The following is a 12,709-nucleotide window of genomic DNA, read 5'->3' on the forward strand; positions in this document are numbered from 1 at the left end:
GCAAAGCCATCGGGGGGCACCGTTCCTGGGCTGGGGGAGGGTGGCGACTGACTCTGGAGTGGAGGTGAGGTCTGCTGGAAATCCCCAGCCCGGGCAGCCGCCGGAGGTTTAAAGACGCCTTCCCCTGCCTTATTTGGTCTCAGGAAGTGGGCGGTGCCGGGCCTGCTAGCTGAGAGGCCGACCCGAGACAGTTGTGCTGATGAAGTGGTAGAGCTGGTTCCTGCTCGCCGCCGTGCCGCGCGCGCCGGCCGGCCGCTGGGCGCTCCGCGCTCCCAGCCCGGAGTTGTGCAATCCTTTGTAGCACGCCAGAGAGTCCTCCTCCTTCGCTGTTGCCTCTCGCCCTCTCTCTCTCTCTCTTTTTTTTTTCAAGCTGTGAGCTCAACCGATGAGTCAGAGCAGTGCAATCCTGACACTGCATCGCAGGACTGGGGGTGACACGGAGGGAGGGAGAGCGATCGCGAGGCGGAAACCACGGGCGCGGGGTGCGTCGAGGCTCCTGCGCCGCAAGCAAGGGGTGACAGCCCGCGCGTCCCGCCCGGGCCCCGCCAGCAAACTTCCCAGCCTCGGGAGGCGCGGGCTGGCGGAAACGCTGAGAGCGCCGCGGGGCGGCGGCGGAGGCGCCTGTTTGTTTTTAAAATCGGGAGTGCGTGCAGGCGGCTGGAGCCTGGGAGGCGACCGAAGGCGGCGGCCCGCGGCGGAAAAAGGACAGCCGATGCGGGAGCTCGGGCCGGAGCGGGGTAAGTGGGGCTGCCAGGCCGGCGGCCGAGGCCTGCACGCGGCTCGGCGCAGAGCCCGCCCTGGCGGCGGCGACGGCCAAGGGACCCCGGGCTGCGCGCGAGCAGAGGCGGCTGCTGGGCGCGCGGGCTGCAGGTCTGCAGGCGCGGCCCGGAGCGCGGGCGCCGGGCGGCGGCAACTTCTGCGGCCCGGGCGGCGGGGGAAGCGCGCGCGTGTACATGCGTTTGCCGCCACGCCGCGCGCCCCATCGCGGCCCGCACCCCCTGGGCCCGCAGAGGCGTGTGCAGCGCTGACCCGCGGTGTTTGTGCAGCTACGCAGTTCGCGCGCGGCCCCCGCCCACCCGGGCGCGGCCCCGGCAGGAAAACCCTCCCAAGCCGCCGGGTACACGGTGGCGGCCGCGGCAGGCTCAGAAATACGGCTGCTCCTCCGCCTGAGCGAAACGTGGTGTCCTACGGGACTCGCTTGCATGACCTAGCCGAGTTCCGGGAGGCGGGGGGCGGGGTGGGGGTGGCTCGCGAGCTGCGGGAACTTGGCGCGAGAGCCTTTCCCTTTGCACCGGAGAGTGGACGTGGAAACTGCGCCCGCGCCCGGAGTTTTGGGGACGGAGGTGGTGGGGAACCGGAGCTAGTGCAGCAGAGGCCTAAGCTGGAGCGTTGCGGGCAGGCGGAGCGGCCTCACTCCGGCCCTGCTGGCGCACCTCGGACCTGTTACCCCGCGGTCGCCCCCGTGCGCCCCGCGCCGCTCGGGCCTGCGGAGCCCTCCCGCTGCCTCACCTGGTGGTAGTGCGTTTGATGGTTCCCGTGCGGAGCTCGGGAGCCCGGGTCTTTTTCTGGACCCTGCGTATGGCCGGCTTGGTGAAGGTGGTCACACCAGTCTTTCATTTAACTCATGCAGGAGGGGTTGCATCTCCAGGGCCCCCCAACCCAGGCTTCTGGATTTAAGGACCTGGGGCTTTCAAGCCTCAGCCCCAAGGAAGCCTCAGGAAGCCAGGCCTGGAGGAGGTACCTGCCAGTCTAAGCGGGGCTCGCGGTCGGGGGGTACCCTGGGTATTCCAGCCCAGCCTCTAGAGTGAGCTGCTGGAAGGATGAAAGGGGAAGTTCCTCTCCCCCATTTAAAACTGTCGGTCACAAACTTTAGTGGCTACTTCCTGCTTCCACCATCCCACCGGGACCTGGGTGCCAGCCTGTGGAGTCTTGCTCAGGGGACGGTGGGCTAGGCGAGAGCTGGCTGCCCTTGATTGACTATGGAGGCCACCTAGGCACGTGTGTGCAGGGGATCCCTGTTGGCAGTGGTGACCCGGGCGGGGAAGAGGGGGGAGGGGAGGTCTGGCTTGCTCCAGCAGGGGGAGCTTGCCTGGTGGCCTCCTGGAGGTTCTGGCCTCTGCTGGGCCCTGCAGCTCCAGGACTGAGGCTGGAGCCTTGATGAAGCAGGATGAACCGCAGCTCTGCGGAGAAACCTCTCTTTCCTTGTGGGGCCCTGGCTGAGGCAAGGAAATCATCTGTTTTGCTCCAGAACCTCCCAGTGATGGTGTGCACGTGCCGCTTTTGAGTCAGAGAAATGTACCATTTTCATAGGTGGTTAGAAGGCTTCAGGAGGAAGGGGAAAGGAGAAGCCATCCCTGGTTGGAAATTTATGGATCCTTTTTTTTTTTCCTACGGCTCTGGACAGTGAATAATAGGAGTGTAAACATTCAATTACTGTGATAAACCATCTCATCGCATGTCTGTGGCCCAGTCTCCTCTCTAATTGGATTGGCCTCTGGCAGGTTACTCTGGTCTGAGTAGCTTCCAGGGGCCAGTGGGGTGAAGAACCTGGAGGGTTCCTTCTCCTCCCGCTCTACCAGCCACGCAGCTCGCTCTGGGAAGACCTGACTGCTGCCAGTGTGGCCTCTCCAAGCATCTGGGAGAACCCACTCTTTTCCTGGCTCTGTCAGCCCCTCACCTCCCACCCCCCTCAACTGGAAAGAGTGCCCTGGAGTGCTTGTGGGGATGAGAGTTCAGCTTTTAAATGTGGAATTTAAAAATAGCTTGAGTGTTTAGCCCTGTGGGCCACTGCTTTTAATAAATGGAGAAAAATAAAAAGGCAATATGCAGTTACAGATTTCAGCTGAAGGCCTCCTGTGGTAGCGGAACTCAGGGAAGGGCTGCCCAGTGGAACCAAGGCCTTTGGGCCCGCTGAGTGGGAGGAGGATTGGGGGAGGAGGGTACTCAGAGCAGAATATACTGGAATGGGGAGTGGGATCAGTCTAGGAATCTTGGCTTTGAAAACCCCTCTGATGCAGTTGGGTCTCACAGAAGGAGCCCTTGCTCCTGGTGCAATGAGGATGACCACAAGTAGCGGGGAGACTCCGGCTTATCCTTGTAATCCTGTTTCAAAAGCCATTTCTTTGGAGAAGCCTCAGCCTTCTTCTGAATACTCCTTATATAGTCATTTGTGTGCCTACTGTAGGGTGGTGGTCAAAACACAGATTGGGAGCTAGTTTCTATACCTTCATAAAATTGCAGTGAGGATTTTGCAGGTTAGTATCTATACATCAAATGTTGAAAGCTCGTTTCAGCATTACCATAGCTCGCTCTAGTATATGCTCTATGTTGTTCCCATAGTGTCCAACATCTAGTATTTAGCTAAACAAGGGAATGAAAGATCTCCGTCCAAAAACTGTAAACTTAGCATGTGGAGGGCCCAGTGAGTCCGGCTGCTGGAATTCATACTGTGCCATTGGTTTCAAAGGAGTTGGTCTATGTGTGATTCGGATATTGGTGAACCCAGTCTTCTGGCACTGCCCAATGGCTGGCCTTCTGGAGAGTGTGTCCCAGTAATTCTGACCCCAAAGGGACCTCAGAATGAAAGGGTACTGGAGCCTTCTGCCTGGGAATCTGCTAACCTGGGCATTTCCTTTGGCCATGCCAGTTGGCACCCTTCCTGTGTGTGTGCATGCATTAGTATAGAAGCAGCCTGGGGCCTTCATTCTTCCCGGACCCTCCAAAGGCTCCAGAAAATGCAGCCAGGGGTTGAGTTCCATTGGAAGAGTAGCTTCTGCGTGGGATCACCCTGCCTGGATGGGGCTGAACTAAACTTCGAGTTGGGCTGGAGCTGGGTGGAGTGTGCTGAAATCCCCAGTTCTTACTTACGGGATCTGCATTTGCATTCAAAGCAACATTCAGGATACCGTGAGACTGTGAGCTCATTTTATGAATCAGAAGCATTACAGCATAAGTTCGGTGTTGGAAACTGCTCTTTGGAATCCAGATCACCCTCCTTCCACCCCTAACAACACGCACACTTATAGGGCCCTCACGGTCACATACCTGGGAACAATAACAGTTAGCAGGGCAGTAGCAGTTCAGATTCCAGAGCCATCAGGCAAAACTTGTCCACACCTACTTCCGTCCCCACACTCCGAGCACCACTCCTGGATGGTGGGTGGACAGTAGCTGGACAGTGATTCTGAAGGAAGCCTGGCAGGCACAAGTGAACGAGGCCCCAGCCGACCTGGGTTTGTTCTTCAGTTTCCCCGCTTGCCGTGTGGCTCAGCGTTGATTACCTTCCTGAACCTCAGTTTCCCCACCTATAAAATAGGGAGAATAATAATTCCTCATGGGGTTGCTGTGAAGGTTGAACAAGATCATGCATGCAAAGTGACTGACCTGTAGCAGGTACTACTCAACAGATGACGGCTAGCATCTCACCAGTTCCTCCCGCAGCCAGCTCCTGTGTGCCTTTTGCTCTTTCCAGGGAAGGGGACAGGAAAGGTGTGCTGCTTGTGATAGGAGGGTGCCCGGCCACTGGGGCTTGTGGAAATAAAACTCCTGTTCGAATTTCCTAAGCCTTGGGCGGAACTGCGTGATACACTCCTGCCTAGACCAGCCCAGACTCTGCTGCCTGGGTCCTTTTGCAAGGGGTTGTGTCCCTGCAGCCGATGGTTAAGGGCTCAACTTCCCAGAGATCAGACTGTGCTCTTAGGAACCTACACGCCCAGGCCTCAGGCTGAACTGCTCACGTGGGTGGGAGGAAGGCTGCTTTCTCAGTCAGGGAAAAAGTCCCCTTGTCTTTGCTTCACCTGAAGCCTCTCAGTGTGACCTCAGTGGAGGTTTGGGGTGGAGCCTGGGGTGGGAGTTGCTCCTAAGAGTGCCTTGGGTCTTTCAGCAATTGAAGTAGCAGAGGCAGAGTGGGAGGGTATGTGTGGGAGGGCCACCAACGTATTATTATATAAGAAGAAAGTTGCCACGTGTGGGAAGAGAGCTGGGGTTCTGCAGGGGTGAGGGTCGGGGGCTCCCTAAGGGACTGGACTTGCTAGCTGTGGTTTTCGGGGACAGGTTGGGAGGACAGGGAGCTGGAGGCCGGAGGCGTCCCTGGCAGTGGTTGTTGATTGTGCTCTTCCTGGAATAGAGCCTAATACTATGGCCAGGCAGAAGGCGCTCCCTGTACCCTCTGCCTTTCTCTCCAGCCACAGGGAGCTCGCGGTGAGAGCTATTTTTTTCTAGGCAATGCTTCTTTCTCCAGGAGTCTCAGGAACGAAGGAAGGGAGCAGCCAGGGCAGGTTTGTCCAGGTCTAAGCTTGGAGAGAGGGAAGTACAATAAATAGGCTTGCAGCCAGAAGGGGGTTCCCTCTGGAAGGCCACCCATCTCCTCCGGGGAGGTAGGGTCAAGAGAGAAAGGCAAATGGTGAGGGATTTCGATTCCTAGCTTTTTCCAGCAGCCGGGTGGACAGAGGCCCTAAGCCAGCCTCCTGTTGCCAGAATTTGCCAGCTGTTTGGAGGGGAAGGCCCTGGAGCTCAGAAAGGAGCTTAGAAACAGTCAGAGTAATAACTCGGAGAGTCCCAAGAGTGCGTGTGGGCTGGCCTCCCTCCGCCTTCCTCCTGCTTTTCCTCCACCTTCTCTTCTTCCCAGCCTGCTGGCAGCTCATGGGGCACACCTGGCTGGCCTCAGATCCTCTTTCCTACCTGACCTGGCTCTGTCTGACCCCCCCCCAGCCAGCCCTGGGCTCATTGTTCTGGGCTCCCCAGCTTCCAGGAGTCATCCCAGAGCTGGAAAAGCACTTTGAGACAGTCCTTCACGTTCAGAGAGGGAAGCTGGAAAGCAGCAAGTTCCTTGAGGTTCCACAGACTGTCCCCACTTTCGCTTTAGGAAGGGGGATAGGCTCCCGTGTCCTGTCTCTGGTCCACTACCCTGCCCCTCCCAGTTTAGAAATGGGGAAGGGCCGCTTCAGTGCAGGAAGAGCCCAGAGGAATACTGTCTCGGCTCCTGGGTGTGGCCCTGTCTTCAGCTGGCTCCATAGTTATTTATTTGTCTGTGTGTGTATGTGTGAGTGAGTTTTGCGGTTGGGAGACTGGATCTGACTGAAAGCAGAAGTACCCACGCTCTGTGCGCTCTGCAGCGTGCAGATTGGCCGGAACAGGACAGTCAGGAGAGGAAGACATGGGCAGAGGCCCCTCTGCTAGGTGGCTGCTGCTGCTCTTTTTAATCCCTGCTCAGCGCTTGCACACTTGAGCGTAAACAGCCCTTCCATGTTGCTAGCAGCTGCCTTTCCTTGCTGGCTTTGGGCAGAAGAGCTGCCAAAAATAACCAGGCGGGCACTTATACTTGTGGGACACTCACTGTGGTGGCCTTGGGGCAGGCCTCCTTGCTCCCTGCAGGCCCCAAGAGCCTCCGGCATCCGTGCCCAGACTGTCTGTGGCTGACTGCACCCCACTCCCAAGACTCCCTCAGGTGATGGCACTTTCCCTTTTATTGCTTTGAGAGGGAGCCCAGGAGAGTGGAGGCACCATTACGTGCTTGGGAGCCCTGCCAGGTGTCATCCAGGGGCTCTCGTCCTACCGTGTCCCTGCGGGCCCTGTTGACACAGCTGGGGACGTCTGGGGAGGCCTGTGCTGAGTGCTCTCCCCCTGGGCGCCTGGGCCAGACTCCTGCAGAGCCCCATGCTGTTGCCAGGACTCCTGGTCCCCCTCCTCTTCCTGCCTGGCCAGTCCTGCTCTCAGCTGACTGGGGAACTGGAAGGGTCAGGCCATTTTGTTGCCCTCCAGGTGTTGAAGATGAGTCATGAATGATCTGCCCCTACCCAGCAAGGGCAAATGAAATCATACTTATTGAGCTCTTACTTTGTGCCAGACACTTCATATATATACATATATATATAAAACCCTCATTTAATCCTACAGTAATACGTGGTAAAGATATTATGCCCATTTATTGGTAGGGAAACTGAGACCCACAGAAAGGCAGGTGATTGGAGAAGCCGGGACACCTTCTGTTTGACCCCAAAGCCCTGTCTTTTTATCAGGCAGTTCCCACACCTCTCCGGGTTGTTTTCACGTGCACAGGGAACAATGCTTTGACCCTTGGAATGAAGTGTTGATGGTAGGAATTCAGGCACCATTAGACAGGCTGATAGGGGAAATATTTTGGGCAGGGAAGGGTGGGGAAGACCCCTCTGAGGCCCCTCTCTCCGAACTTTACAGGCCAGCCAGAAACCCAGCCTGAGCCACCAGGCCCTGCTGCAGAGGTCGATAGACACATAGGGGTCAGCTCTGTGTGTGTGTGTGTGTGTTGGGGGTGGGTGGGCAGTGGTGGATTGCTGGGAAGTCACTCATGCCTGAGAGGAGTGGAAAGTAAGTTTAGGCCTCCCAGAGACCTTCCAAGCATCTCCTCCTCCCCAAATATCCCAGCCACTGTTTGTCCTGAGAACAGCTCTGGGGCCACAGGCTGGGGTTAGGTGGGATCTTGGGCCCCCCTTCCTGGCTACTGGGTGTGACCCCAGGGCCCATCGTTCCAACTGACTTGGCCCAGGTCCCAGAGAGCCCGGTTGGTGTGTACTTGAGCCTTGGGCTGGATGCTCTGCCCGTGCTGGGTGCCAAAGGCCTCTGGGTGTATTTCAGGAACAATAAAGAATAAATCAACACAGGAGAAAAGGGCCTGCAGCAGCTGCTCAGAGACCCGGAGAAACGCAAGGAATGTGTGAGCTTTTGGCAGAGGCCCTGCATCTTGACCGGGGCCTGAGAAAGGCCGTGACACTGACTGGACGAGTGAGGCAGGCGGCTGGCATGTGCCCGCTCTGCAGCCCATCTGGGAGGCCCCAGGCAGCCATGCTGAGAGCCCGCATGCTTGCTGGCAGCAAGATTTTGTGCTTCTTGATCACTGACAGGTACTGGAGAGCCATATTGCATATTGTCCCCATTCTTACCCTCCAGCAGGGTGCCCCCTAAAAAAAAAACAAAAAAACTCCCTTTCCTCCCCACCACCAGGCCATCAGGTAGGTGTTGGTTCCTTCTAGGGTGGGCCAGGCGGGAGAGCCAGAGCTGATGAAGACACACACCTAGACACCCGCCTCCCCTTCCTTCCAAGAAAGAGAGGCTGCAGTGGCAGGTCTGAGAGAGCACTGAGTCTGGGAACATCCCCTGGGGACCCTGACTGTGTGTTCTTGGCCAAGTCATGTTACCTCTTGGGATTTCAGTCCCATCAGCCATGAAATCAAGATTCGGACCAATGGTTTTTGGGGTGGCCTTGAGCATCTATCTCCTTTACTCAGGATGCACGGTGAACAACCTTTATTTGGAGATTTCACTTCTTGCGAAGAAACCTTTCTGAGAGTCCCATGCAGAGAGGTGCTGGGGCTGATGCTCTGCGCCCTGGGTGGGGGCCATTGGCACTAGTAAGGAACCCAAGCATGGACTGACTTGACCCAGATTTCAGGGTGCCAGGGGGAGGGGGCAGGAACCCCAGGCCCCCATGGGGATTTGAGGCAAGTCAAAGCTTTATTTTTAAAGAGCTGTTGGCCGACCGTGGGTGTGGGGCTGGAGTGTGTGGGAGGGATGTGGCTTCCTCTTAAACTGAAGATGTTGAGCTTTACAAGTTGGCCTGGTGATGGTAATCACCAGTAGTAGTAGCATCTTCATCTTCAAAAGCCACTCACCTCCCAGGCCTCGCTCACTCACCTTTCCTGACCAGCCACACTTCCAGGACATGACAGCGGTTTTCAGGCCAGCTGAAGCCAGGGAGAAGATGGAAACAGCCCAGAGGCTGCTGCCATCCATCCTAAAGAGCCTGAGGTGCACCCCAGCAGGAAACCGAGCCTGCGGCCTTGCAGACGGGGCTCTGGGTTCCAGTCCTGGCATGGCCTCTGTACTGCTGTGACCTCAGCTCTTCAGGTGCCTCTCTGAGAAGGGAGAGTGTCGTCATACCCACCTTATCTTGAGGATTTAACGGGCTCCTGGGTGTAGGGTGCTCAGCACCATGCTTGGCACACAGTAGTGCCCTCTAGAAATGGAGGTAGTGATGATGGTGAAATAGAAACCTTATTTTTGCGATGTTGGGCTCCAAGCCCTGCCTCATATCTTGCCAAAAGGTGGGGCCTCCTAAATGATGGCATGAAGTATTGTTATTGGCATCCTTGATTCTTGCTCCTGGCTGTGTATCTGCAGGCAAGTTTCTTTCCTTTTCTGGGCTCTTTGTGGAATTGAATCGAGTGAACTGTGACATCTCTTGAGATCTGAAATCTGTTTACCTTCCCCCGCTGTTGCTCTGCTTTGGTGGTTGGCTCTGAAGAGAGGCACAAGCCACCTTTTTCCATGTGGTGTGGAGACCCTTATTCCAGAGGGTGATCTTGCTGACTCTGCAGCTCCCAACTCATCCCCGTAGTCCTCTCACCTCAAAGCACTATGGGCTCTCCTAACTTCGAAGAGGGTCTTGAGTTGCTTGTGATTTTGAGGGAGACTGTTCCTGCAGACCGGGGCTGGGATTATTTTTTGGGAGGGAGTCTTATATACTATGTTCTACTTGGAAATGGCCCTAGGAAAAGCAGCAGTTCTATGAGGAAACATGAGAAAGTGGAGGGTCCACAGCTGGCTTTGTAGGGTTCTCATGTGTAGCATTCCTTCTGACGCCCACAACACAATTTGAGACTTTTTCCTGGAATTATGATGAAAAGACCAGGGACTTTAAAGGCAGATGACAAGATTTTGAATCTCGCTTCTGCCACCTTAATAACAGAGCCTCAGTTTCCTTCTGTAGCATGGGGACAATGAGGAGATGCCAGGATAGGGAGATTGTGTTTGTAGATTAGGATATGTCAGCTGCTTGGCATGGGGGAAGTCCTCGGTCAGCTTTCTTCTTCGGGGGAAAGATCTGCCTTTTGGACATTCGGTAGATTGGCTGGGGGAGTGAAATATTTGCTTGTGACCATTTTCCCAGGGAGAATCGGGGCTGGTTAACAAGCTGTAATAGCCCCATAAGGGCTCTCCCTCCCCAGCTTGTTTTGATTCTGGGATCAAGCTTGGGGCTGGGGTCAGTTTCAGTGTGTGTCTGGGGTGGTGGCTGGGAGAGGGGCTACCCAGGCATTTGCAAAAGGCTGAGATCTGTGGCTTCCTAGGGCTGTGCAGAAGGTGTGGGGAACATGGTCTCAGTAAGGGGGTGGCCTTTCTGAGCTGTGAGAACTTGACAAGTTACTTCTAACCTTCATTTCCTGTAAATTCCCCAAATTTCCTTCTATTTTTGGTTTCTGATTTCATCTCATTTCAATTGGAGAACACACTTTATATGACTTCAGCCCTTTCAGATTCACTGAGACTTGTTTCGTCGCCTAATTTATGATCCTTCCAGGAGAATACTCTGTGTCCCCTTGAGAAGAATATGTATTCTCCTGTTGTTGGGTGAAATGTTCTATGGATATCTGTTAGGTCTGTTTGCTTTATAGTGTTCAAGTCTTCTGTTCCTTGTTGATCTTTTGTTTATTTGTTCTATCCACTCTTGAAAGTGAAGGCTCCAAATATTATTGTTGAATTGTCTGTTTTCCCATTCAGTTTTGAAAGTTTTTGCTTCATGTGTTTTGGGGGCTCTGTTGTTAGGTACAAATATGTTTGTAATATCCTGTTGATGGATAGACACTTTTACTATTATGAAACATTCTCCTTTGTCTCTAAGAGTTTTTGTCTTAAAGTCTATTTCGTCTAATATTAGCTGAACCATTCCAGCTCTTTTTTGGTTACTGCTAGCATGGTATACTTTTTTCCCCTTCCTTTTACTTTCAACCTATTTGTGTCTTTGAATATAAAGTGTGTGTCTCTTGTTAACAGTTGGATCATGGTTTTGTTTTGTTTTTATTCTATTTCCCCAATCTGTGCCTTTTAATTGGGGTGTTTAGTCTGTTTACCTTGAAAATAATTATTGAAAAGATTAGATTATATGTCTGCCATTTTTGCTGTTTGATTACCTTGTCTGATGTCTTTTTTTGTTGTTCCTCTATTACTCTATTAATATTTTCTTTTGTGTTAAATAGATATCATTCCAGACCTGTAAAATGGGATAAAGAAGAGCAAGGGTTAAATAAGATGTTGCCTGCGGTGTGCTCAGCACAGTGTCTGCCAGGTAGTAAAAGCTCAGGTGGGGCTTAGGCCCTGTAAGAGCCATAGTCAGCCCTAGGGCTCCTGGGACCCCTCATGCCTCCTGGGCAGGGTACGGTGATCTGGCTGGTGGCTCCCAGGGGAGTGAGAAGCAGTAGGTACTTGGAAACTGCCCTGGGCCAGGATCTGACCTCTAGCCTTTCCTCTGCTCCAGCTCCCGGGCACCCCTTAGGCTGCTCAGGAAGCACTGCAGATTTCCCCACCTGGAGCCTGTACCCGGTGACCAGACCCATGAACCAATCTCTCAGGGTGGGTTTGAGAACCACTGCTCACTGCTCAGCACTGACAGGCAGCAGAGTGTGATAGAGACCTGATGGCAGGCTTGGGTTAGAATCCTGGCTCTTCCCTTGGGACCTCAGGCTATGACCCGGTAGAAGTTACTTTTCAGAGCTAACCTTTCCTCCTTTCTCAGGTAGGAATAAGTGGTTGTACAAGTAAGCAATACTCACACTCACTGGACACATGAGCAGAGCTAGTGGCTGTTCTGTATTGTGGCAGTTGTTTGTCACAAAAGTGATTCCTGGATACAGGCCTTGGTCCCACTCTCCCTCGCTCCTAAATTCCTCAAAGGCAGAAGAAACCAATGAGGGGTGGGTTCTAGACTAGACATGGTTACCTGACAACCAGTTCACTGTTTCTTCTCCATTGGGCCATGTTGCCTCCAGGCCCTGCTTCTCCCAGCCTTGCTGCAGAAACAGAAGGGAACTGAAGAAGCCTTGTGGACTCGTGGTTAACACCTAGTAAAAGCACGCAGATTCAGAAAGGGTGAGAACAGTGTGTGCTGGAGGGCTGCCTGGAGGAGGTAGGCTTTGAAGGGAGGCCGGTGGCAGCAGGGCTTCCAGGCAGAGTGAACTGCTCCAGCCAAGGTTCAAAGTCAGGGAATTCTTCCCAGGGTCACCTATTCCCTGCATGTATCTCGAGCCCCAGGACAGGCTACCTTGCATTATAATTTATTTGTGTTTCTGTTCTTCTCCCCAACTGGACTGGTAGCTCTGTGTGGGTAGGGACTGTACCTCATCTCCTGTGTCTCCTCAGAGCCTGGCTTATAGCCAGTTTTCACCAGATGCTTGTTGAGTGAATGAAGGGGCCATGGGCAGGCCTGCAGGGCTACAGAAGGGTGTGTGTGTGAGAGAGGCGGGGAGCAGGCCGGGCAGGGCCATGATGAGGGAGGTCCCTGTGAGTGGCCTTCTCTGTATGTTAGTCTGGGGCAGAATCTGCCACTGGGGCTCAGGCACAGACTCCAGGGAAACCTGCCCTAGACCTGCCAGCAAGCAAGGCCCTTCCAGAAGAGGAGCCAGGCACTTCCAGAAGGGGAGGGTGGAGCTGGAGCAGCCTCTGGTGGCGTGAACCCTGTAGGGCCTAGAGACAGTTGTGAAGTCCCCATGAAGCCCTCTCCAGAGGCTCAGTCACTGAAGGGCTGGCTGCAGGGACACTTGCTTTGTCTCTTCTGGAGACAGCCCAAGCCTGCCAGCTTCCACTTTCCCCCGCCCCTCCTCCCCCCCGGAAGTCCCAAGTGCTGTAGAAGGGGATTTCCTGAGCTGCCTGTCGTCCTCCGTGGCCCTTGCCCAGGAGGGAAGCC

At 54.7% G+C, this 12,709-nt stretch overlaps 1 protein-coding gene across 2 annotated transcripts in view; it reads left to right on the forward strand.

Moving 5' to 3' along the window:
* The window catches only part of MIDEAS (mitotic deacetylase associated SANT domain protein), a 68,427-nt gene that overhangs the window by 27,075 nt on the left and 28,643 nt on the right, over positions 1 to 12,709 (forward strand). Inside the window, exon 1 of one of the 2 annotated variants that reach the window (XM_040227537.1) lies at positions 233 to 737. The exons of the other annotated variant lie outside the window; for it this stretch is intronic. The gene's annotated coding sequence lies outside the window, so the exon portion shown is untranslated. Of the gene's footprint in view, positions 1 to 232; positions 738 to 12,709 lie in introns of those variants that run through there. 2 annotated transcript variants of the gene reach the window in all.

Source organism: Oryx dammah, unplaced genomic scaffold, assembly GCF_014754425.2.
Source record: "Oryx dammah isolate SB20612 unplaced genomic scaffold, SCBI_Odam_1.1 HiC_scaffold_26, whole genome shotgun sequence".
Lineage (NCBI taxonomy): Eukaryota > Metazoa > Chordata > Mammalia > Artiodactyla > Bovidae > Oryx > Oryx dammah.